Source organism: Mycetomoellerius zeteki, unplaced genomic scaffold, assembly GCF_001594055.1.
Source record: "Mycetomoellerius zeteki isolate Tzet28-1 unplaced genomic scaffold, Tzet1.0 scaffold110, whole genome shotgun sequence".
In the NCBI taxonomy this organism is placed as follows: Eukaryota; Metazoa; Arthropoda; class Insecta; order Hymenoptera; family Formicidae; genus Mycetomoellerius; species Mycetomoellerius zeteki.
The window spans coordinates 52,129-75,702 of record NW_017256018.1 but is presented as its reverse complement, the minus strand read 5'-3'; the positions used below and the strand labels follow the sequence as shown (position 1 = coordinate 75,702).

General features: G+C 32.3%; 1 protein-coding gene and 1 long non-coding RNA gene across 2 annotated transcripts in view; one reads left to right on the top strand and one right to left on the bottom strand.

Annotated features, from left to right (window-relative positions):
- The window catches only part of LOC108726135 (cell growth regulator with RING finger domain protein 1), a 43,471-nt gene that overhangs the window by 13,468 nt on the left and 6,429 nt on the right, over positions 1-23,574 (top strand). The gene's annotated exons all lie outside the window — the stretch shown is intronic.
- Positions 18,750-23,574, bottom strand: part of LOC108726145 (uncharacterized) — a 20,582-nt gene continuing 15,757 nt past the window's right edge. The window contains exon 3 of the long non-coding RNA XR_001936786.1: positions 18,750-18,760. This is a non-coding gene — a long non-coding RNA (uncharacterized lncRNA). The remainder of the gene's footprint in view (positions 18,761-23,574) is intronic.

Below are 23,574 nucleotides of genomic sequence, written 5' to 3'. Positions count from 1 at the left end.
ATATGAATATTTTTTATTTTGAATAACCACTGAAAAGGATTGATTTACATTTTGATGTCTAACAGAATAGTGTCAGCAACATTAATAATAATTTACATTTTTATATTTAATTGCTCTCTCAACAAAATATTTCCAAATTAAAACGAAGTACAAAAAAATTCAAAATATTAAAAGTAACAGGGAAAATCGTGAAATTTTATCTGAAAATCAGAGAAAGTTATGGAACTTTAGGATAAGGAATTGTGACAATAAAAATCACAAAGCATCGTCGGATAATGAACTCCGAAGAAGTTTTCGTTCCGCATTCTGCGTTAAAAAGGGAAACCGTTCTGCTATCTAACACTCGCGTTTCCAAATATTATTCATTACGATATTTCGTCACGTTGTGCAATAAAGACGTCCGCTGAAAATAAATAAAAAAAAAAATCGTAACTCTCTATAATTGGGCAACGAGAATAGAGAATAATTTTCGCAAAAGAGCAAATTTTTTCGACATAGGTGAAGGTTGGTGGATACGGGCGACCGCGGCAAGTCCGGCTGTAAATCGAATTGGAATATTCGACCGTAAAGGAAAGAGACCACGACGGAATAGCCAGTTCTTCGGCCCGGTCGGAAAGTGGGTTATCTCGATAGCGCGCGAGAAAAAGACGAGAGCGTTGGATGTAATTGGCATGCCAGGTGACAGCGACGGCGAAGGCGCACCGGCTGAATTACGAAACGCGCCACCTTGACCGCACCGTTGTCGCAGTCGGGTCACTGCGAGTCGCTTGACTTTTAACGGCTGTTATTAATCGCGTCCTTTACCGAGGAGGGCCCGCCCCGTTCCCGATCGCTGTTCTCTCTCGTTCTGCTCGTGCGAATCATTTTTTTCTTTCTTCTGATCGGAGGATTAAATATTGTTGCGTAACTGGCGTCAGAAATACCTTGACATGTGCGATCTAGTCACTTTCGGCTCGATGAAAAGTCCGGCAAAAGGATATTTAATTCAATTGAATTGTGTGTTTATAGAATTATATCTGAGATATATAATACTGTTAAATTTGTAATGTCAGATTATATCTAATTTGAATTATTTTTAATCATTTCTTTACACTGAAAAAAAATTATGTATCAACGGCATTATTTTAATTGAAAATAATCTTGTTTAACGAGATGGTATTAATGAAACAAATATAATTTTATTAAATCAAGAACATGGCGTATTGGTTTCATTAATAATGCTATTGAATTAATAAAATTATTTTTAATAATGTTGTTGATGTAGCATCATTTTTTTGTCAGTGTATGAATGTAATAATTACTTGTTTCAAGTATTTCAAAAATTTATATATGCTGTAAATCTATAATCATAAATTTATTAGAAATATTCAAAATATAATCTTAGCAAGTTTAATACCTCAATCAAAATTATTAAATTAAAACAAATTCGATTTGCTTATCATATAAAAAGAAGTCGCTTCTCCGATCAATTTTATAAAATTTTTCAAAAGAAAATAAATTCTTATTTTGAGTACAAAATAAAAAGTTTTTCTAAAATTCGTAATAAGTATATTTTAAAATATTTTTCTGAGTGTATACGAAAAGAACGATTTCGCTGAAGCATCTAAAGGTTTAACTAGGTACAGATCTAAAAATAATTTGGTTGGACTATCAAGATAATTATGTAAGAGACTGGTTGCTAGAACATGAGAATTTTTTGCAGCATTGTTCATTATGCTTGAACTTCCTACATAATTATTTTGATGGTCCAACAGAATTATTTTCAGATCTGTATCTACCTTTCGAAACGTTTCATCAAATTTTGAAACGCTTCAGCAAAATCGTTCTTTTCTTGTAAAATATGCATTTCGAAATACAGCTTTCCATCATTAATACACCCTTTCCTTCGCTCGAGTTGCGAGATCTTAATTTTTTTGTCCCTTTCTCTTTTGTCCTTCTTTATATTGAAAAAAATGAAAGGAAAACAATTTAGGTTAAATTGCATCGATAGAGTTAATTTCGGATTAATACTAATGGTATTTTCTTCACTGGATCTTATTGTGCAATACTCTGAATCGAATTACGCGGCGTCCTTAAAAAAAAAGAAAAGGAAAACCTGAGACTTTGTCGAGGAAAGAACTTCGTGTAACCCTCACGGTCACCCACGAGAGCAGAATACGAAAACGCTGATCGCCCTTGATTCGTATAACACGAAGCTCGATTCTGTGGAAGCATCGACATTCAGTGTTTAATGCACACGAATGTATACATATGAATAAACAAACAAAGTTATCGATTCCGTTTCGAGTCAGTGATCCGCATGTATACTTTTGTCGATAAACGCGTGCATTTATTTTTGAGATTTTTTTATGGTATATGTAAGGTAACGTGTGCTACATACGAGCGCATTATAGATAAGAGTGAAGTGTGAACGAAAACCGGTATCTGAGATACGAATACCGAAGTAATTTCACCCGCAATTGTGCGTAATGTGTGTCCCTGTTTTTTTAGAATCATAATACAAAAACCTTCGATTATGAAATACTAAAACCTGCGATATTACCTCGATATTACTGTTATTATGTCATTGAATACCGCTTACAAAATAAGACAGATTCGAAGTGTATTTTTCAGCGTGTGTTTCACGAAAGCAATTACGAGAAATAATTTTCCTTCGTGTGATTTCTTCTGTAAGAGATGCAGAAATGTGCTGCAAATCCGATTGATTTAGCAACATTAATAATCTCTCGAGAAGAGAAATAATAAAATCTAATAATAGTAATAATAATATGGTAATCCGAATCATAATAATAACTTTATTGCATGCACTTAGAAATTATAATTGAGCAACGTTTAAAATTACAAAAAAAAAGAAGAAAGAAAAGAAAAAAGTACAAAATCATAATACCAAAAAATTATCGGTATGTCGTACTATTTTGCATTAACCGATTTTTATATTACTTAAATTAAAAAATATATGCAAATACAGGTTGGCCTAAATAAAGTTACAAACTAATATCTCAGGAATCACTGAATAAAAATTCATGATTTATGTGACGATTTTTTTGTTACAAGGAAACTTTATTTAAATATGTTACAATTCGATTTTTGGAATCCTCTCAAAGGGGTAGTAGGAGAAGGGCAACTTTGACATTTCAAATGTTAAAATTTCCATATTCTACGAAAAACGTAATATATATTATACATACATACATACATATAAAATGTTATTTCTTGTTATTTGCATTTCATTAAGGTTGGTATTATCAAATATTATTATTAATTTTATTTCAGTTATTATATCACAGTTTTAAAGACACAGATATATATATTTTTTTTGTTTCAAAAACCGGTTATATATTTATTTCAATTCTCGCCTAATGTAATTCAAGGTGCAAACCAAACTTATCTACATACAGTATACTTATTATTAATACAATTCTTGCTTTCCAAGTTAATATTATCTTTTTTAAAAAGAATCAATGTTCTCTTCCTCTGTATATTTATTCTAAATAATGAAATATTTAATTTTGTTTAAAGAAATGTTTAAAGATAACCAATGAGAAATCTTCTGTTTTAATGATTAACATTTTGTTAACCTGCTTTCAAATCACATTTATGGCTACCGTTATATTAATGTAGATTGACTTTAATCTCGGTTCAACTTACTCTTCATCCTTTTTTAATTCTTAGAACTAGAAAAAGATGAAATTAGTTCAAGGCAGCAAATTTCATGTAACGTAACGGAAGCTTTCAAGCAGGTACATTAGAAACATTTAATGTGATGAAATGAAAATAAAGTTGCAGGTAACTTAAATTTAACGTTCACGTGCATGAAGTTTCATGCAAATCTATACGGAATTTAATGGAAAATGTACTAAATTTCACAAAATTTTATGAAAAGTACACTAAATTTCATTACACAAATATACTTACATGTAATGACATTAAATCACTGAAAAAAGTTTCTGGTTGAAAATGGATGAATTTTTTGGTTAAATTTATTAGAATTCTAGTTGAGATAACCGAAATTCTGGTTGATACAACATTGATAAAATCTATACTAGAATTCTTATTTTTACCAGAATAATTATATCAATCAGAATTCTAGTAGATTTAACCAGAAAATTCTGATTCGTCCATTTTCCAACACAGAGAGAATTTTCTTTTAAAATTTATCCTGAAAATATGGTAGTTGTGGTACAATATAATGTTTTAAAAATTTTTACCATGAATTTCAGTAAAATTGATTCAACTTATTTTATACTTCATTGTAGTTTTATTAATGAATGAGAGAAATTTATATTAAAAAATTCTTCGAAATGCAATGTTGTCCCACGACTGTCATATTTTCAGGGTAAATTCTAAGAAAAAATTCTCTCCGTGCAGAATTACTTAATCCATTTTTCTCGTTGATTAAATTTAATTTGTGTGACTTAAATTCATTTTTTTTTACATTTAACGGTGTATATTGGTACAGAAACGGGTATTAGATATTTCACCTTTTCATAGATGAATCGGGCGTACCGGCCGGTCCCCTCCCCCTGTCGGACACGACATGGCGAATATACGGGCGCGTTCCTCGAGAGCGAGTCGCTGGCTCGCGGCGCAGGTTACGCAAGTTGCGTAATTGCGTGCGCGTGTCGCAACTGCGGGCCCCCAAGATGTTCTCTCGTGTGCGCGCGCGCGCATGATCCAATCGCGATTGCCGCCTTTCGCAATTCGCGCGAGTGAACGAGCGAGCGTTTCTTGTGCCATGACTCCCGATATATCCCCGAGATCGGCCCGAAACAGATCGATCGCTCGCGATTTCGTCCATCCATCGCCATTGTTTACGAAACAAACCGGTGTTCCGCCGTTAACATTGACATTAAAATCATCCTCTTCCAGTCTTGCGCAAAATCATTGGGGACAAATCGCGGATGCTCGCGAATCGAATTTACGTGATTGACGAACTCGGCTGCCGATCACGTAAATCACGCGCCTCGCATTCGAATTGCATATTTGCACGCGCTAATTAACGCGACGCCCGATCGGGAAAGCTAGATTTGTTATAGCGTTGGTGTAACGCGGTCTTATTTGCATCGCTAATACGGAAAAGAAGGGAAGGTACATTGAAAGAGCAATTTTGCTGAAGAATCTAAAAATTTAGCTCGATACACCTTTGTAGAAATATATGCAGTTTTCGTAGACCTTATCCAGTTACTATCTAATGTTACTGTATTCTCATTAGTTGTGCCAATACTGAGTAGGAAATGGACAAGAACTTGATAGAGTTTTATTCATTTCATGTGCAATTGGCTTGCTTATTAATCAATTTAATATCCATTATTTGTTGTTTTTCTATTCAGTAAATAGATTCAGATATTACGCAACTTTTGTATGCAATAACTGCAAACAAAGCGTTACATCCTGATTGGGATCCTAAGCAGTTTTCCTTCTCAGTTACTAGATAGAAGTTGGTATAACTGTTTAGTAACTGCTGAAAAAATGCATGAAATTTCTATCAGGGCAATTCTGAAAAATAATTTTTCTGGACCATCAAAATATTTAAGTAGGACGACAAAATTGGTTGCTAGAATATCAAAATATTTTCAGTACGGCTCATTATTTTGATGGTCTTTTTTTAAAAATTATTTTCAGATCTGTATCTACCAAATTTTTAGATTCTTCAGCAAAATTACTCTTTCAGTGAAGGGATTGCAATGCATGTTTACACTGAGAGAAAAATGTTAATAAAGAATTCTTGTGTAGACATCTCATTCAACACTTAAGTTTTTAATATTTGATTTCAACGGACTCTACACTTTTTTTTCTGTGAACTTAACACGGTTCTCTGACCGATGAATTTGTTATCTTTATTTTAATAATCGATGTATTCAATTTTTTACTTGCTTATGTATACTACAAGTTGTTAATATTTGACCGAGTATTTGACATTATTATTACAATTATTGGTTTAATTGTTGTCTTCCTCTCACTTGTTATATAAAATAATTTTGATTTCGGAATTACATCTAATATTGTTCCTTTCTGGCCGCTTTCTTTTTAAATTTTGCTTAATAAATAATTGTTTGAGTACTAATATAACTTTTATTAAGGGTAAATAAATATTTACTAAATAAAAAGTGTAATTGTTAAATCAAATCAATGGCCTTGTACTAAATAAATAATATGTGAACAATTATAAATCGAAAGTAGATTAGAATAATGATGAGAATAAATCAATTAATAAAAATAATCCTATTTTCAAAGAGGGTTCTTAGTTAGTATTTAATAATACTAAATGCAAATATATTATTTCAGTTTTATAAACTAAGCGCCGATAAGTACGGTTTGTCGGACTTGAAGTGCAATCGCAACTGAAGTTGAAATTAACATCTTAAATTGATTACTCCTTTAATAATGATGCTAATAAGAAGCATCTTGGAAAAATATAAATAATTTATCTTAGAAACTTATAAATAATTTATTGCAAAATATATTACCTCATAAATGAATATATATTTACATTTAATAAATATTCAACTGGCGCTATTTAAAAAATTATGAAAATTTTGTTTTTTCTCGATATATAATACTGACAAAATTTCTAGTTAAAAATGAATGAATCAATATTATATATATATATATATATATACATTTGATTCATTCATTTTCAACCAGACATTTTTCTCGGTATATACCATAATATTTTGAAACAATAGCGATCGTGGCGCAGCAGTTCGACGGTATTTCTCTTTCTAGTTCCTTCGTCATTTTATGCTAACATTATCGCAATTGAAAAAAAAACCGCTATCGATGACATTTGTGATAAATGGCCTCGAGTGACTAACGAGGTATGCTTAATAGATCATAAAATTCTATTGCGATATGTTGTGGCCATTTCTGTGAGACAATAAAATAACGTATTTGCATGCAACAATTTTACATTTTTTTATATTATTACATATGTGTGACCAGATCATGATGGCGTTATATTACGTTATTTTTATCGCACGATGAAGATAAATAACAGTAGATAGTAGAAAAAGTGATAGTTACAGATAGTAAAAAGAAAATGAATATCTAAAAAAAAGAACTAATACTCGCTTGAGCGAGTGGCTACCTCGATACCTCTCAAGTTAATCGGTTGATGGCTGATTTTGGACGTTGAATGAATCATTCGCGTAGCGAGAAGAATGCGACATTGAAATTCACGTGACACACAATTTCGTTCTTCCCGTCTAAGAAGGGTTTGCGCAACAATAGAGAGAAAACGAAACTGATGCATCAGGGACGATGCATCACGCGATTAATGTATTAATGCTGTTTAATTTTGGTTTAACTTATTTTTTATGCTTTTCTGGTTCCTAGAACTAGAAAAAGAAAGTACATCAAGGTTAAAGTTAATTGCACTAAAATACAATATTTTCCCTTTCTTACGTAATTTTTTTTTTTTTTGCATTATTATAACGTTTTAAATGAATAAGTCAATAAGCCTGCAAATGATTTTAATGAAAGTGCGATTTAGAAAGACGAATTTCCTAAATCGCACTATTTGTTAACAATTCTCATTTAAAATATTATAATAATGCAAAAAATTATGAAAAAATTACGTACTCTCTAAAGTCTTTGGAGTGGAATTTCACTTTAAAGAACAAAATTGAGTCAGTGTTGAAAAAGAGTGTCTCAATTTTCAATTTTTAAGAGTGAAATTTCACTCTTCAGAGTGACAATTCGCTTTAAAAGTTTTAGACAAGGGAGTTTTAGCAAGAAAGGGAAAACATTGTAATTTATTATGCTGTAAAAAAACTTAAAAATATTCTTCATAATTTCTGAGATATAAGCCTTTATGTGAAAAGTGGTACGATTTCGGCAATCTTAGCCTAATTGCACTCTCGTTACTCGCGCGGAGTTTCGCAATTGAATCAACAGATCGGAAATTGACAATTCCGTATTTACCTGTCCGATTGCGTATGAAACTATCGGGTTCGGAAATATTTTGCTTTTACCAAGCGAAGACTTCTATATTAAGACTTCTATATAAGACGCTAATATTGAGCGGCATTACACAATTATTCAACGTAAAAATGTGCTTCAGAGATTGAGAAATCCAGTAAGTTTTGAATAAATTTTCACAATAAATTTACGAAAACACGAAGCTGTGCAATAAAGTCACTTCCTTTTCTGGTGATATCATGATTTTAAAGATGGGCATGGCGTAATGCACAGAAATGGTTCGTGGCGATGAGAGTCGTATCAACGCATGGGTGTTAACAACAAGATTTTAATATGCGAACATGGTTGATTCTTAACCTTTTTAACGTCTTCAAAAGCTTCCTTGAAATAAAATTAAACACTTCGCGTTCTGAGAAAAACAAGAAACATTATTAAATTATCTCTATTCCGAAGTAATCTACGTATGACGTCAGCACCACGATATCTTGTCCGTGTTTATAATAATGAAAAAAGAAGTAACGAGAAAATTGCAGAACGTGATATTTGGAGGCATTTAATATCATCCTATCTGTCAAGTTTAATTACGCAGTTAACGTTAGAGAAAAAACGTAATGTCGTTCCTCTTCACTGTTAAATCTATAATGTCAAATTTAACCTAACGTGAGTCGCCACTGTTCCTACTAAATATATCGTTATTTTTTATCAAAACGATAGTTAATTTGACACTATATAGTACAGTTGACTGTGTAGTGTCAAATATAACTATTGTTTTAGTAGAAAATAACGATATGATTGAGTAGGAGCAGTGAAGACTCACGTTAACCCTCAACTACAAGTCTCGTTTTAGAGTCTTAATTTACATGTCTGGGTTCAAGTCACCCACGGCGATTTTGACTGGCTCTGTAATTATCACGAATCTCAATGGAAAATATATTTTTTTTTCTTATGAAATGCCACAATGTATAGAATTGAAATATCAAAACATAAAAAGGTTTTGATAATAATTGAAAAAGTTATGCCAAAGAATAGTAAAGAACAATTTATAAAAAGAGTGCAATAATCAGCTTTTTTTGAAAAAATCATATCTTTATTATGATAAAAAAAGATATAAATAAAAATAAGTAGTGTTTTGAAAAGGGGAAAATGTGAACTTTAAAAAAAAAAATACATTACATTGATTTATTCCAAAAAGTATAATTATTTGTACGAGTGAAATGGGGGAAATTTTATACATGCTCGGAATAACGATATCGGAGAGATGTCAGTGTATTTTGTTTTTTGTAATTTTTATTTTTTATTTATATTCAAGTTAATGATATCACGAACGATAATTTATTAATTTAACTTTAACGTAAAATACTTGTGAAATAATGAAGACGTTTACAAAATGGGAAAAATCTTTACAAGAGACATCATGTGACTATCTGAGTGTGATGATAAAGTGAATCTTTGTCTACACTTTTACAGAATCTGAATTCTTCAGATCTATTTGAACTTCTTATGCTTGAATTCACAGAAAATTCTGAATATATTGAGATATTGAGAAGTTTCTGTGAAGTTTCTTCATGAATATATATTCTCCTAGCAATACTTTTGCGTGGATCCTGTCCTTGTAAATGTTTACTACGAGCATCTGTTCGCAGATATCTATAGGAACACTTGAACTATCTTGAAATAATAACTAGAAAAATTTTTGACACATTGAAAAACGCTTTCCAATGTGTGTCCCGCCAAACATTAACAAAATTTACATTTAATTATATCCTGGCGAAAATGTAATCTTGATAAAAAATATTAAACGTCTATATTTTCTTCATTTATCTGCAAAATTCTTTTATCTGCATTGTTACCTATTAATTACCGACATTAAGTATAAGTTTAAAGAGTTCTTGAAACAAAGTATATAATTTACATCAAATGTCATAAATCAATTTTTGAGCTATAAAACTTTAAATAATGATTAATAAGGTGCCTAATATTTTTGGCCAAGGCTATAATTAATCAAGTTTACTTACTTTCTCAAAATAGAAGAACAGTACCTTAATTAATTTAGGATATTATCTCGTTGCTTACGAAATTTAAACCACGTTAAATTTGACATTAAAAATCATACGAAAAAAATTTTGATGTACCTTGTAATAAATAAACATCAGTTGTCAACAATGTCGCATCAGTCGTGGCGACGATTGTTTCACAACTTCGATATCTAAAAATAAATTAAAAACCTTTTACAAGAGATGGTGTTAATTACAATAGAATTTTAAGTATGGTCTACATTATCATCTTTGCCTTTACTGAATACGTGTTAATTTATAGACAGACGCGTGTCTTTTCTTTCGGACTCTAAGTTTCCGTCTAAATCTTAAGGCGAGAGATCATATCGAGTTTGGAACCTCGCTTGACTCTTCTATCTCGAAGAGGAAAGGTTAAAAGGGGTAGAAAGGTGGAGGCGATGCGTGCGAGTTGCAGCAACAGTTGTAAAAACAAGCTCGATGAAAATGTCGCACGTCCGAAAGATCAGATCGCGGATTACGAAATGTGGGACACACTTTCATGTTCCATGGCCATCCAGTTGGCCGAACCGGGCCCGGGATTTGCGCCTCCCTGTTCTCTCTTTCATTTAACTGTGGCGCCGGCCACCCACTCGGTAGGGATGTGCGATAGGCATATCGATAGTATCGATTCGACACACGTATCATTACACGAAAAAAATCGATATTTAGCAAAAATGTCGGTTACAAATCGCTTTTGAAGTTCAAAGGCGATTTCCAACCAACATTTTTACGCTCTCTAAATTTCTTGGGATGAAATCTCACTCCAAAAGAGTGAAATTGCTGCCACTATTGAAAGAGTGATAATGTTTGCATTCTTGAATAAGATTGGCAGATTTTCACTCTTTTTGAGTGAGATTCGCTCGAAAGAAAAGAACTCTCACTCCTTTTTGGAATGAACCTTATTTGAAAAAAAGTGAAATCTGTCACTCTGGTTCAAAAGTGTAAATACTTTCATTATTTTTCAATAGTGGCAGTACTTTTACTCTTTTGAAATGTGTGTGTGAGATTTCATTCTTTTTATTAAGATTCACTCCAAAAAAGAAATGAGATTTCTTTCCTTTGGAGTGAATCTCACTCTAAAGAGTGAAAATCTGCCACTCTTGTTCAAGAGTGCAAATATTTTCACTCTTCCAAGAAATTTAGAGAGCAAAAAAATCGTTTTTTCCCCGTAACGTGTATTTTTACCATATCGCACATCCCTACCACCCGGTATATGCGATGATACAGGCACACGTCTTCGGGAGCGAGCGCACGTATAATCTGTAAGCTGCGCTCGTAAGAAAACCGAGGTGACGCGATAAATGAGGGAACGTCACTTTTCAGTCACTTCTACGGCCGACTGCAAAATTATTCAATGCATTCTTTTCTGACTTCTCAGCCACTTCTTGCTCGGTCATTAATTAGATAATTATTATGCGCAAAGTATGTGTCTCTCGTCATGCATTATTTTTTAACAACAGCCGACAGTCTTGTCAGTTTCTTTTTAGTCGAGAAAGAAAAAAAGATTTTTCAAGGACTAAAGAAGGATGTTATAAAAAGGAATCGGTTCAGTCCAAAAAGGAGTAAATAAAAGGAATAGTGTTTTTTGTAGATTTGGACCTCCTGGATACGACGAAAAAAGTTTTATAACTTTATCATAACCAGGAGGTCAAATCTAAGAACACTATTTCTTTTATTTACACCTTTTTGTACAGAAATCGATCCCTTTTTTTAACATCCTCCTTTCAACCACTCGAAATGTGGCTCAAACTGCGTTTTTCGATGAGTTTCAAGTGGAGTCCGACTTAATAAGGTCTCGGAGGTAAGTTATGAAATAGCACGATAAACATCTAACCCAGTTCGCAGAAGTATGGAAATTTCGATGCGTTATTACTGTGTTTGCCGCCTGACTGTCGGTGAAAGGCCAGTTCGTGTAATTCGCGCACATTCGTGCACGATTCTATGCTGTTTAGATAAATTCACCAGTCGGCCATGGTTCCATGTGGATTGCCGAAGGATCGGAGAAATGTGGCCCTTTCGTCGAATAAATTCGGATTTTGCAATTTCGAGCGTCTCTTCGAGAAACCCGACGGTTGCGGTTCTGTTCTCGAGAAACCCGACGGTTGCAGTCGGAGTCCAGGAGACTCGAGCTTCGTATAGCGGATAGACGTTCATATAGACGCGGGTAGGTCGACTCGCTCGATTATCGAATTCCATTACGTAATCGCAGACGATTGCGCCAGTGGCAGGCCTGCCCGAGTGCCCGCATATTGTCGGTTATTAGAATCGCGAACCAGTCTACCTCGATTCTCAGGTCACGAAACCGTATAAGGGATGGAATTTGTACACAAAGGAAAGAACGGCTTTGCTACCTAAATATTTAGCCAGATAAAGATTTGAAAATAATTTTGTTGCACCGAAATAATTATGTAGGACGATTAAGTGTTGATAACATGCTGTACTGAAAAAAATTTACTAAATCTTAATACGTATTTCTTTAGATAGTACTAAATACATTTACTTACAATAAATAAATATCTACACAATAAAAAAATGATAGTTTAATCAAATTAATGATTTTCGTATGAAATAAATATAGGGGTAACTGGAGATAGTTGCAACGGGGGTAAGTTGTAACAATGCGTAAATATTTTAAATGATAAGAGATAAGATGATCATATGAAGAATAAAAATAATCGGTATCGAGACCTGCATCTGCTTCATGCCATCAATCGCATGCGTTGCATGTAAAAGAAGTTATGAGAGAATTTTTTCTTAAAATTTACCCTGAAAATATGACAGTCGTGGGACAACATTGCATTTCGAAGAATTTTTTAATGTAAATTTCTCTCATTCATTAATAAAACTACAATAAAGTATAAAATAATTTGATCAATTTTACTGAAGTGCATGTAAAAATCTTTAAAATATTGTACTGTACTACAACTACTATATTTTCAGGGTAAATTGTGAAAGAAAATTCTCTCCGTGTATGTATGAGGGCAAATCAATAAGTACCCGTGTTAGTAATGAAGACGCAAGATTTTCACAAAACTTTTTTTTCAACGTAATCCTCTTTTAGGAGGATACACTTTTCCCAATGTTTCTGCCATTTTTTTAACCCCTCCGAAAAATACGATTTGTCGAACTCTGCAAAATAGGCCTCTGTTTCGGCAATGACCTCCTCATTCGACGTGAATCTTTTTCTACCGAGTCATTTTTTCAAGTTTGGAAACAAGAAGAATGCCATAAGAAAGATTTCCTTATTTTAACCTAATAAGGTCCCAATCATAATTTATTAGGGATGTCATAGTAAGGCTTCCTTATTTATACCTGATAAGGCTCTCATCGGGATTTGATAGGGATGCATCAACTTTATAAATACTTATTTACTAGGACTGGCTTATAGGGATCTGGAAAGGATTTATTAGGGATGCCATAAGAAAAGCTTCTTCATTTATATCTGATAAGGCCTTCATCGGGATTTGATAGAGATGCATCAACTTTATAAATACTTATTTATTAGGGCTGACTTATAGGAACCTGGAAAGGATTTATTAGGAATGCCATAAGTAAGACTTCCTTATTTATATCTGATAAGGCCCTTATCGGGATTTGATAGGGATGCTTCAACTTTATAAATACTTATTGATTAGGGCTAACTTATAAGGGCCTGGAAAGGATTTATTAGAGATGCCAAGCGGTAGAGTATGTGCTATATATGATAGATTTCCTAACCTATAAACAGTTGTTAACTTTAAGTTAAGTTTAATATCTCGTAGGATACAGCGATCTTTTTCTACCAAATTTTTTCATTTTGTAAAAAACGTGTCTACTGAACATAATTTTAATTATTGGCGTTGAGGATATTAAATTGAATAATTATCTAACTAATTGTGCTCAGTTACATATATATTATTTTCGTATATCAAGAGGAATTAATATATAGTATTCGATAGCAAATATAATAGTAACTGACTGGATGTTCAGTTAAATTGCACAAATTTCTATCAGGATTATATTGACAGATATGTCACAATTATACAATTTATTAACATTTAATATTCGTGGATCATCGAAGTAGCAGTTTCCGTATGATTACAGAGGTCAAGCAACGCGATTAGCATTCGGATGGGTGACCGTTTCAAAATACCATAAAATTAATTTTCACGTTCAGCGGAAAGTGTTTTTTATTTTATAGATATAGCAACAATAGGGCCCGATGAGATTTTCTTGTAAGGTCCTAATATTTCCTTATAAGGCCCTGATAATTTTTCCTTATAGGGCCCTGATAATTTTTCCTTATAGGTCCCCGATAATTTTTTCTTATAGGGACCTGGTAAACAATTTCTTACCATGTAGGGCCATGTAGGGCCCAAGTTATCTACCCTAATAGGGCCCGATTAATTTTAGGGCATACTAATCAGGTCCTTTTTTAAGCCCCCTAACAATTTTCTACACGGGTTGTTTTTAGAACATGTTACAACTTTCTCTAGCTCTGTTTCATTTTGCCCCAAATCGGAGTAAGATGTACTAATTCGGATTTTGATATTTTACTCGTAAACAGCTTAAAATTACACCTTTTTGCAAATAGTATGATAAATCTAAATAGTTGTTGTCATGTACATTAAAAGAAATAAACGTATATGTTATAAATAAAAAAAGAAATATATGTATATTTCTAAAAATTGGTACAACTGTCCCCCAGTCTCTCCATATTTATTTAGAACTATTGGAACAAATATTTATTAAAATTTAGTATTCTTTTCAATGCAATAAATCAGTTTCAGCGTCCTACATCAATATTTCGATGGTTGAAAAAAATGATTTTCAGATCTATGTTTACCTAAATGTTTACTTGAGCAAAACCGGAAAAAATAATGTTGCATTAAGAGTATTAGCCAATAACAGTTTAATTGGAAACAATTTTGTTCATTCAATGACAGTATAAATGCTATAGCATACAAAAACTGTAAGCAATAAGCAAATCAGTATGTTGGATTTGCTACTGTTGAATTTACGTCATACTGCCTTACGTTTCTTGTGTGCCACAGTTTTTTAATTAAACAAATAACATGTATTAAAGCATGACATATTTGTTTCATTATTATTGTGATTGAATTAATAAGATTATTTATAGATTGCTGTCGACTAATGCTGTTAATACAGCATTTTTTCCGGATGTGTTTCTTCGTACTTGTTTCTTCGATAATTTTTTTACGAAAACATTGAAGCGTCAAGGAATATTAGGTAACTGTCAAATTGAGTTTATTCAATCAATTTAATTAATTGATTAATTGAAATGAATGCTCGATGAGTAATTGGCATATAGGATAGACACTAATTGCAAGTACTTTCTAAAAGATTTTAAAGGATGATTTCCCACACAAATTCAAGACGAAATTGCTTAGTTTCAGAGATACAGGGAGTCAAAGTTGAAGGAAAAATTTCGGTTCTTCCAAAAATTTCCAATATCACTTTGTGTATGTTTAAAGTTTCATCAAAATAACTTGAGTGATTTTTGACATTTTTGGAAGAAACGAAATTTTTCCTTCAACTTTGATACCCTGTATCTTTGAAATTAAACCGTTACAGATATATGAAGTTTTCGTTTTGAATTTATGTGAGAAATCATCTCTTAAAATCTTTCAGAGTACTTATTGTTAGTATCCTGTGTATATACTGTTCTGAATTCTCGTGAACTTCTAGTCTGTCTCTATTCTTCATTCAGACTTCGATACTTCTTACCTTCTCTCAATTTCTATTCGTAAGTTACAAGTAAAGGAGTCTTTTATTGTGAATTTTTCAAATTGTAAGACTTCAACGTCATCTTCGACCGACTGAGAGGACAACCGGTATCGTTGTGACTTTCCTCCATGTGGGGATATTTTTTATGTCAAATCAAGGATACAATCAACCGGTACCATCGAAAAAATAATTCGCAGCCATAAATAGCAGTGGATCGCAGAGGGAACGTGCAAATTCGCACGTACGCCATTTATAACCGGATCTCGATAAAGCGATTGAACAAGCACAAATGAACAAGCACAAGAACAAACATAAACGAACGAATTTTCTTTTGTTAGCATGGGTGATGACCTTTAAAATGAATTTAGATCAAACTGTCAAGGATAAACGATTATAAATATTTATATTAATGATGACAGTGATGAATAGAGGGAAGGTTTTTTCTGATCAATTAGAGTCACAAATCAAACGAACAAACGCGAACAAACATGAACGAACAACTTGCTTCAGGGAGATGCTTCGGTGAGAAAGATATCGCAGGACAGTCTGGCACTGTCCTCATCGAAGTAAGTTGTTCATTTGCGTTCATTTGCGCTCGTTGCAAAGTCACTAAATTTATGAAGTACCATCTTTTATTTTTGCATTAGAATTCCTTTCTCTTTTTCATCAAATATCAAACGTATACCTATTTCACTGTAAGCTTCAAAAGTGTATACTAGTTTAGCCACAGAAAACAGATTTCAAGACGTGGCCATTCCAAACTTACGTAGTTGTATAAATGTATTTTGTGAGGGAAAATATAATTGGAAAATATCAATTTTTTATAATCAGTTTATTTATAAATAATGAAATATGTACGAATGTTTAATTTATTGTATAATATTTGGTCTAATATGGATTTATTTGGCGTAAATGTTTAGTTTCAACAAAAAATGTATGGACAATTTCGCACAGATTAAAATAGCTACACTTAATGTGTAGCTGAAATATAGCCATAACGTGAAATATTTTAGAAATATTTTATGAAAAATTTCTGAAATATTTCAAATCTTGCGATGAAATATTTTTGAAACATTTCATGTTGTATAGTCCAGATAGCACAGAGAGTTAAAAAAGAATTCAGTCGTGTTATCAATTCTGAATTCATTTTCAGGTGCAAAAAGAATTCTTTTGAAAAATTCTGAAAAGAATGTTTTTTGCATCTAAAAAGGAACTCAGAATATACAACTGAATTTTTTTTTAATTCTTTCTGAACTCTGTACTATCTGAGAGTACATTATGTGCACTATCTGCCAGTTTGGCATCAAATGCTGAAAAAAAATGGATTTACCATTGTGATACCTTATAAATCTAGTAACTTTAGCTCATTGTTTGGCCTGACTCCACCTTTACGCATATAAAAAGATCGCATAAACAATTCTCGGCCGGCTGATCATCGCGACCTTGATCGATACTGCCGGCGATCGGTCAGGAATTGCCGCCCAGTCACGTAGACCCCGGGTAAGAAATTCTTTTTTTTTCTTTCCCTCTCTGCATCATCGAAAGGTATTTCGTATTTTAGTAACAATGTTTATCGGTATTTTAACATTAGATATAATGATAATGTGTCGATGTTGTTATTCATAGCAACAGGAAGAAGTTAGCCCAGATAGCACAAATAATCGTTATGAATTCAAGATATTCTTCTATATTTGTTCTTACATTTCATAATTCGGGGATTTTAAACGAATTATTTTTTTATTCTCTATACTATTTGAGAGATTAGATTGATGAAAAGATTTTTAAATAAAGGCGAGAATTTGGTTTGGTTGGCGATAAGTAGTTTTTCAAAAGACGAAAGATTTTTTCGAGGAATTACCCTTTGCTTGAGGAACTCCTTCAACTTATGTAGGGGAGACTGGGGACACGGTGTATCAATTTTTAGAAATATATATATATATTTCTTTATTTTTAACATATATGTTTATTTCTTTTAATGCACATGACGCAACGACTATTTAGATTTATCATACTATTTGCAAAAAGATATAATTTTAGGCTGTTTTGAGTAAAATATTAAAATCCGAATTAGTACATCTTGCTCCGATTTGGGGAAAAATAAAACGGAGCTAAGGAAAGTTGTAACATGTTCTAAAAACAACTTATCTGTTCTATAACAGATCGAAATTCACTGCTTTAAAAACAAATTATCTGTTCTAAAACACAAATTCACTGCTTTAAAAACACAAATTCAATGCTTTAAAAATAAATTATCTGTTCTAAAACAGCAATTATCTATTATTTTTGTTTCTAAAACAGTAAATTTGTGTTTTAGAGCAGAGAATTTGTTTCAAAACAGTGAACTTGTGTTTCTAAAACAGTGAATAATATCTATTACAATAAGAAATATAATACTTACAATGCATTCGCACGTGGCCATAGAGCATGAAAATGTGACCTCAGTCGTGCTCGTATCGCAGTATTTCGTGACTGACAGTATTTCCTGAATAATCGTTAATTTTAACTTAAAATATTTCGGTTCACGAAGCAGAGCGACACATTTTTCTTTTCATTTGTCAAATCTTTATTTTTACGCGAAAACGCATCGATTCAATGTATTTTTATCAAAATTTGAAGTAAGCGGGCTTTTCTTAACATTTACCGTTAATTGTAATGGTGTTACAATGTACTCTACTAGCGATACGGTACTTTTAACCCCAAACCGATGTTGTCAAAATTTATATGAATATATTTGAGAGAAATCACTGAAAAATATTTAAAAAATCATGCACATATCTTTTGAGAAAACGTATTTTAGAATTAATAAAATGAAAATATGATAAAAAGTATTTTATTTGAAAGCAAAGTTTAAAGCAAAAAAGTATAAAATCGTAAATTTACACTTACCTGGCTTGTCTGATCACAGTAGGTATAACTTCTTTTACATACGGCGTACGGCGTATGCGCAATTAATAGCATGAGGTAGATGCAGGGCTCGATACAGACTATTTTTGTTCTGCATATGATCATCTTATCTCTTATCATTTAAAAGATATATTTTCATACAGAGAAAAAAGTTCCTTTGAATTTAGTATTCCTATTTATTTGATTAAAATTTGTTTTGTTGTAACAACATATGCTTGTACGAAACATTATTTGTTTGAATAAAAATTTTGTTGTTTCATTCGAGAAATCTCTATTATTTGATAGAAGTAACATTATTATTTGAAGTAATGTCTTTCGATCAAATAATATATTATTTAGTTACAATGTATACAAACAATGAAACAAATTATTTGTTTGAAAATGGCACAATATATTGATAGAAGTTATGATAGAGGTTCACGTAAATAATTGCCTTCTTAGAATAACCATTATATTTTTTGGCCGAAATTACGAAAACAATGGCTTATACGTCTAACAACAGGATTAAACGAACAGTATTACATGCTATATCAATTATGTTTGTGCAGTACAATTTGATCACGCGAATACCGAAGGTAGACATTATCTGTTCAAACGAATAATGTATTTAAGACAAAGATTGGTACATTATTTCAAATTCAAAAAAGAAAAAGTTCCATATGCACAACTTTGTAAAATGAGTCCCCTTGAGTGCTACAGCTGTTCAAAGTTCGCTATTATAATCATGTATTGTGTACCATTTAGGACTAGTTTTATTCGATTTTTCGAATCATCTAGTATTTGGAATACTACCTTGATCAAAAAGTTCCCGGAATTACCACCAGGTGATGCTCTGAGTCAGCTGATTTGAGTTCTGTTTTTTTGGTTAGGTTGCCACATCTATCATTGACATTTCCACCAAATTTTATCGCCATAGCTTGACATTTGTAAAAGTTACGCCGTCTTGAGTACATCTACCTCTGCACGGTTTTCGATTTTTTACAGTTTTAAAAATGGAGTTGAATTTGCAACAACGAGTTTGTATTAAATTTTTTGACCAAGAACGAAACGAATACCATCCAACAGCCATCGAATTCACCCGATATGGCTCCCTGCGATTTTTTTCTGTTCGATCGAGTCAAAAAACCACTACTAAGAGGTAATGGAAAAATCGAAGACGGCTCTGATGGCTATACCGACAATAGAGTTCCAGAAATGTTCCGAGAGCTGGATCAAGCGCTGGCATAAGTGCGTTGCAGTCGATGGGGAGTACTTTGAAGGGGACAATATCACTTTTGATGAATAAACTTGTATTTTGAATTTTCTGAATGAATTCCGGGAACTTTTTAATCAAGATAGTATGTCCAATCTAGACGAAGACTAAAACCTTTTTTGGACCCCAAATGAATAGTTATAAGTGATATATATTAATCGATGAAGAGGGGAGAGAGACTCACTCAAAGTATGAAATAAAAGGTTTTAATTGCCTAATTGAAATGTGGCCAATATAACACTCAGGAAATTTCTTCTATAAAGTTAGACTTATGAAATTTTTTATTTTGTTTTGATATCTTAAAATTTTAGGCATGTCTCAAAGTTGTTCTTCCAGGGCCCAAATTTCCCTATAAAACCGGTCTTTTAAGGCATAGTCCTTTCTGTTGTAAACCTTCAAAGTTGGAAGTTTTTATCCAACAAAAATGTGCTGTAAATTTAAATAGTTACCCAAGTAGAACACAAAAGTCATGAGGACATTATCATGACTTCATTCGTCACTTATATAAGTCAATTTTTAGGTATCAAATGATGTCATGATGACGTTCTGTGATGTCATTATGACTTAATTATGTCTCCGTGTTCTATCTGGGTATATTGTGAAATTACAATAATATTTTGCGATAAAGTATGTGCAAATCTCTAATACGCACGCCAGTTTTGCATATTCACAACAAATTTCTATTGTAAATTTACAAATATTGTGAAATTGCAGCAAAACGTTACATGGTTTGTAAATTTACTGCACATTTTTATTGTAAGGGTACTGTAAATTCACATAGTTCACTTTTTGCGAAAATAGAAAAATATAACATGAAAAATATAAATAGCATAGACTGGAACAGCATTTGTTAAAATATCTAAGGCGGAAGGAGAAAATATTATGGGATTTTTGTATAGAATCCTAATTTCTCTAATATGGTAGATATCACACTTTGTGAAAAAATTATCTTTCTATCTAAAACTGCGCCATTCTGAGAACTGACGGCATCTGGCTTCCACATTTTGACATCCTTAAGCCGTGATCATACTAGAGATTGAATTAGAATTTAACCAATCAAAGAAAAAAAATCAATCTCACGATTAGTAAACTTTACTTTGATTGGTTAAATTTCAATCCAATAATCCTAATCTCGATCTCTAGTCTGATCACTTTAGAAATGCAACATGTTCGTCGAATGGAACAAAACACAGATCAAGAGACTAATGTCTCGGATGTCAAGTCAATCAATTAGACTGATTAGGTTAACTCCCGAGATCGAGCCGTGTATCTATATGCAAGCCTAAGAGATAAATGCAGGCAAGAAACGATTCGAATTATCCAATCAATTGCTTTTACAATTGCAAATTGCAGGAACGTACTCCATAAATCAGGGCTTTCAATTTCCCTAAAAGGTTTGGCAATGATTCCTTTTGGTGGAGGACACAAGGACGAGCGGATCGGATTCTCGCGCGCGCGTTCGAGATTTTGTGAGGAACTTCGCGACAGGCGAAAGTGAAAGCTACCGGTGACAAGACGCGACGTTCGGCAAGTTGAATCGAGTCGTGGGAAGCTACCGCAACCTAGACTCCAATTCATCTTGCCTCAATCGAATTTAGAAGGGATAATCTCTCTCGTTTGAGAACAACTCGACGCCAATCGGTTCCGGCGTTTTGGTGGGTGTCGTCGCACGCTCTCTCTCTCTCTCTCTCTCTCTCTCTCTCAGCTTGTTCTTTACACATACTCCACACATACTATACACACACATTGTATTCTTACACGAACATGTTTCTACTGTTATTTTTATTTTATTTTTTATTTTAATTTTTTAAAAATTCATTTTTTTATTATTGCACTCTGATTGCAGTTACTATAATTTAAGGAGGTTCTCCAATCATAAAACACATATATTAATATTTACGCTTTAAACAAACTACATACATATGAAAGTTGTGTTCATAACATTCTGTTTTCATTGAGCAACACATTTTTATAGATTATTTATTTTATTTGTTATTAGTTTTATTGTTATAAACAAAAATTTTTTAAATAATAAAAATCTAAATTTTTTAATATAAATATATTAAGTACTAAGCATGACTTGTGCAAAGTTTCATTGAGATTCACCAAGTTTATAACAAATAAATATTTGGTTTATTTACTGAACAATTAATCTCTGCATCTTAATATATAACTTTAAATAAATATTTTTGAATTCATATAGTACTTATATAAAAAATTGAGATTTTTATCATTATTTTGTAATACATTTTCATATATTTCTATTAGAGTACAAATTTAAAAAATATTACTTTTTTTATTGAAATAACTTTCGATCCAGATGGTAAAAAAAATTTTTTTTAATTTAGGAATGCCTCTATTTTTATAACAAATTTGTTATCAAAATTTGATCAAATTTCTATATTATGTCAAATGACTGAAGAATCTCCTTAACTATAATTTATATAGTTACTTTTTTGGAACAACTATATTTATAGTCATTTTAACCATGCAAATAGTGCTATTTATAATAGTTACATATTGCTTGAAAATCTGTAGTTACATAGAAAATCTCATAAATAGTAGATATGAATTTAGAAAAACAATTATATTCACTATAATTACGATTGCATTTAGGTTGCACTGAATAAAAATGTTTATTTTTCTTATCATTTATATCTTGATATTTTACTAATCGTAAGTATAAAATATATTTAATATTTGTAATAAATATTTAAAGTTACTATAATTTCTAGTATAATTTTTTCATGTTTAAGAGTACTAAAAATATATTGTTATTATTACTAACATTACTGCAGTAATAATCATAAAACTGAAGCTTCTAACAATAATTGTCTTATCATGAAATTATACTCACAAGTACCAAGCACTTTTCTGTCGGTGTATCAAGCTTTTAGGCCATGTATTCCTGTATCAATATTATAATCTTGTACAATACAATAATGTGTCTCGCGTGTTAAGGGACTGAGTCCCAGGACGCAAAATAAATAGCGCTTATTTCTCTCTCCTTTTTTTTTCTCCTACACTCCTCCCCCTCTTATTTTTTCTCTTTTTCTCGCGAGATCGTCGAGTGATTAATGGAGGAGAACGCGGTAGTTGTGGCGAAGTGTGACGCGACCTGGAAACCCCTTTGGTTCCCTTACGCAGTAATCTCTTAGAACGAGACCGTGACTGTAGAAAAGAAAGAGAGAGAGAAAAGTTGAAAGCGCGTTTCTTACGCAATAATTTTTAGTAACCAGCCGTGAAATAACAGCGCCGTAATGTCGCCGCTGCCGACGCCGTTGTCTCGTCTCGAACTCACCGAGATGCTCATTGCGACGACGAGCACTTAGAACGAAACACGTGTACAAGCACGGTTGTAAATCGGACGAAAATGTCACGCATGTGCGCGTCCGATTTCGTATGTACAATTTTAAAAACAACTATTTATCGCTCGTTTATATTATTAGAAATTGCATAGTTGGAACAGCGTCTCTCTGGAATTCAGTGACCTTTCGTCGCCATTTTAACTTGTTTTATCACTATTAACGAGAAATATGTGAATAGGTCAATAATTTTGTTTGGCTCATCGTAATAATTTATGTAGGATGCTCGTTAAAATTTTTTGCGGCATTGTTGTCAACGCTTATATAATTATTTCGATGATCCAACATTATTTCCAGATTTACACTGAAAAAAAAGATTGGCTGCTGCAACAAATTAGATGGTAAAATATGG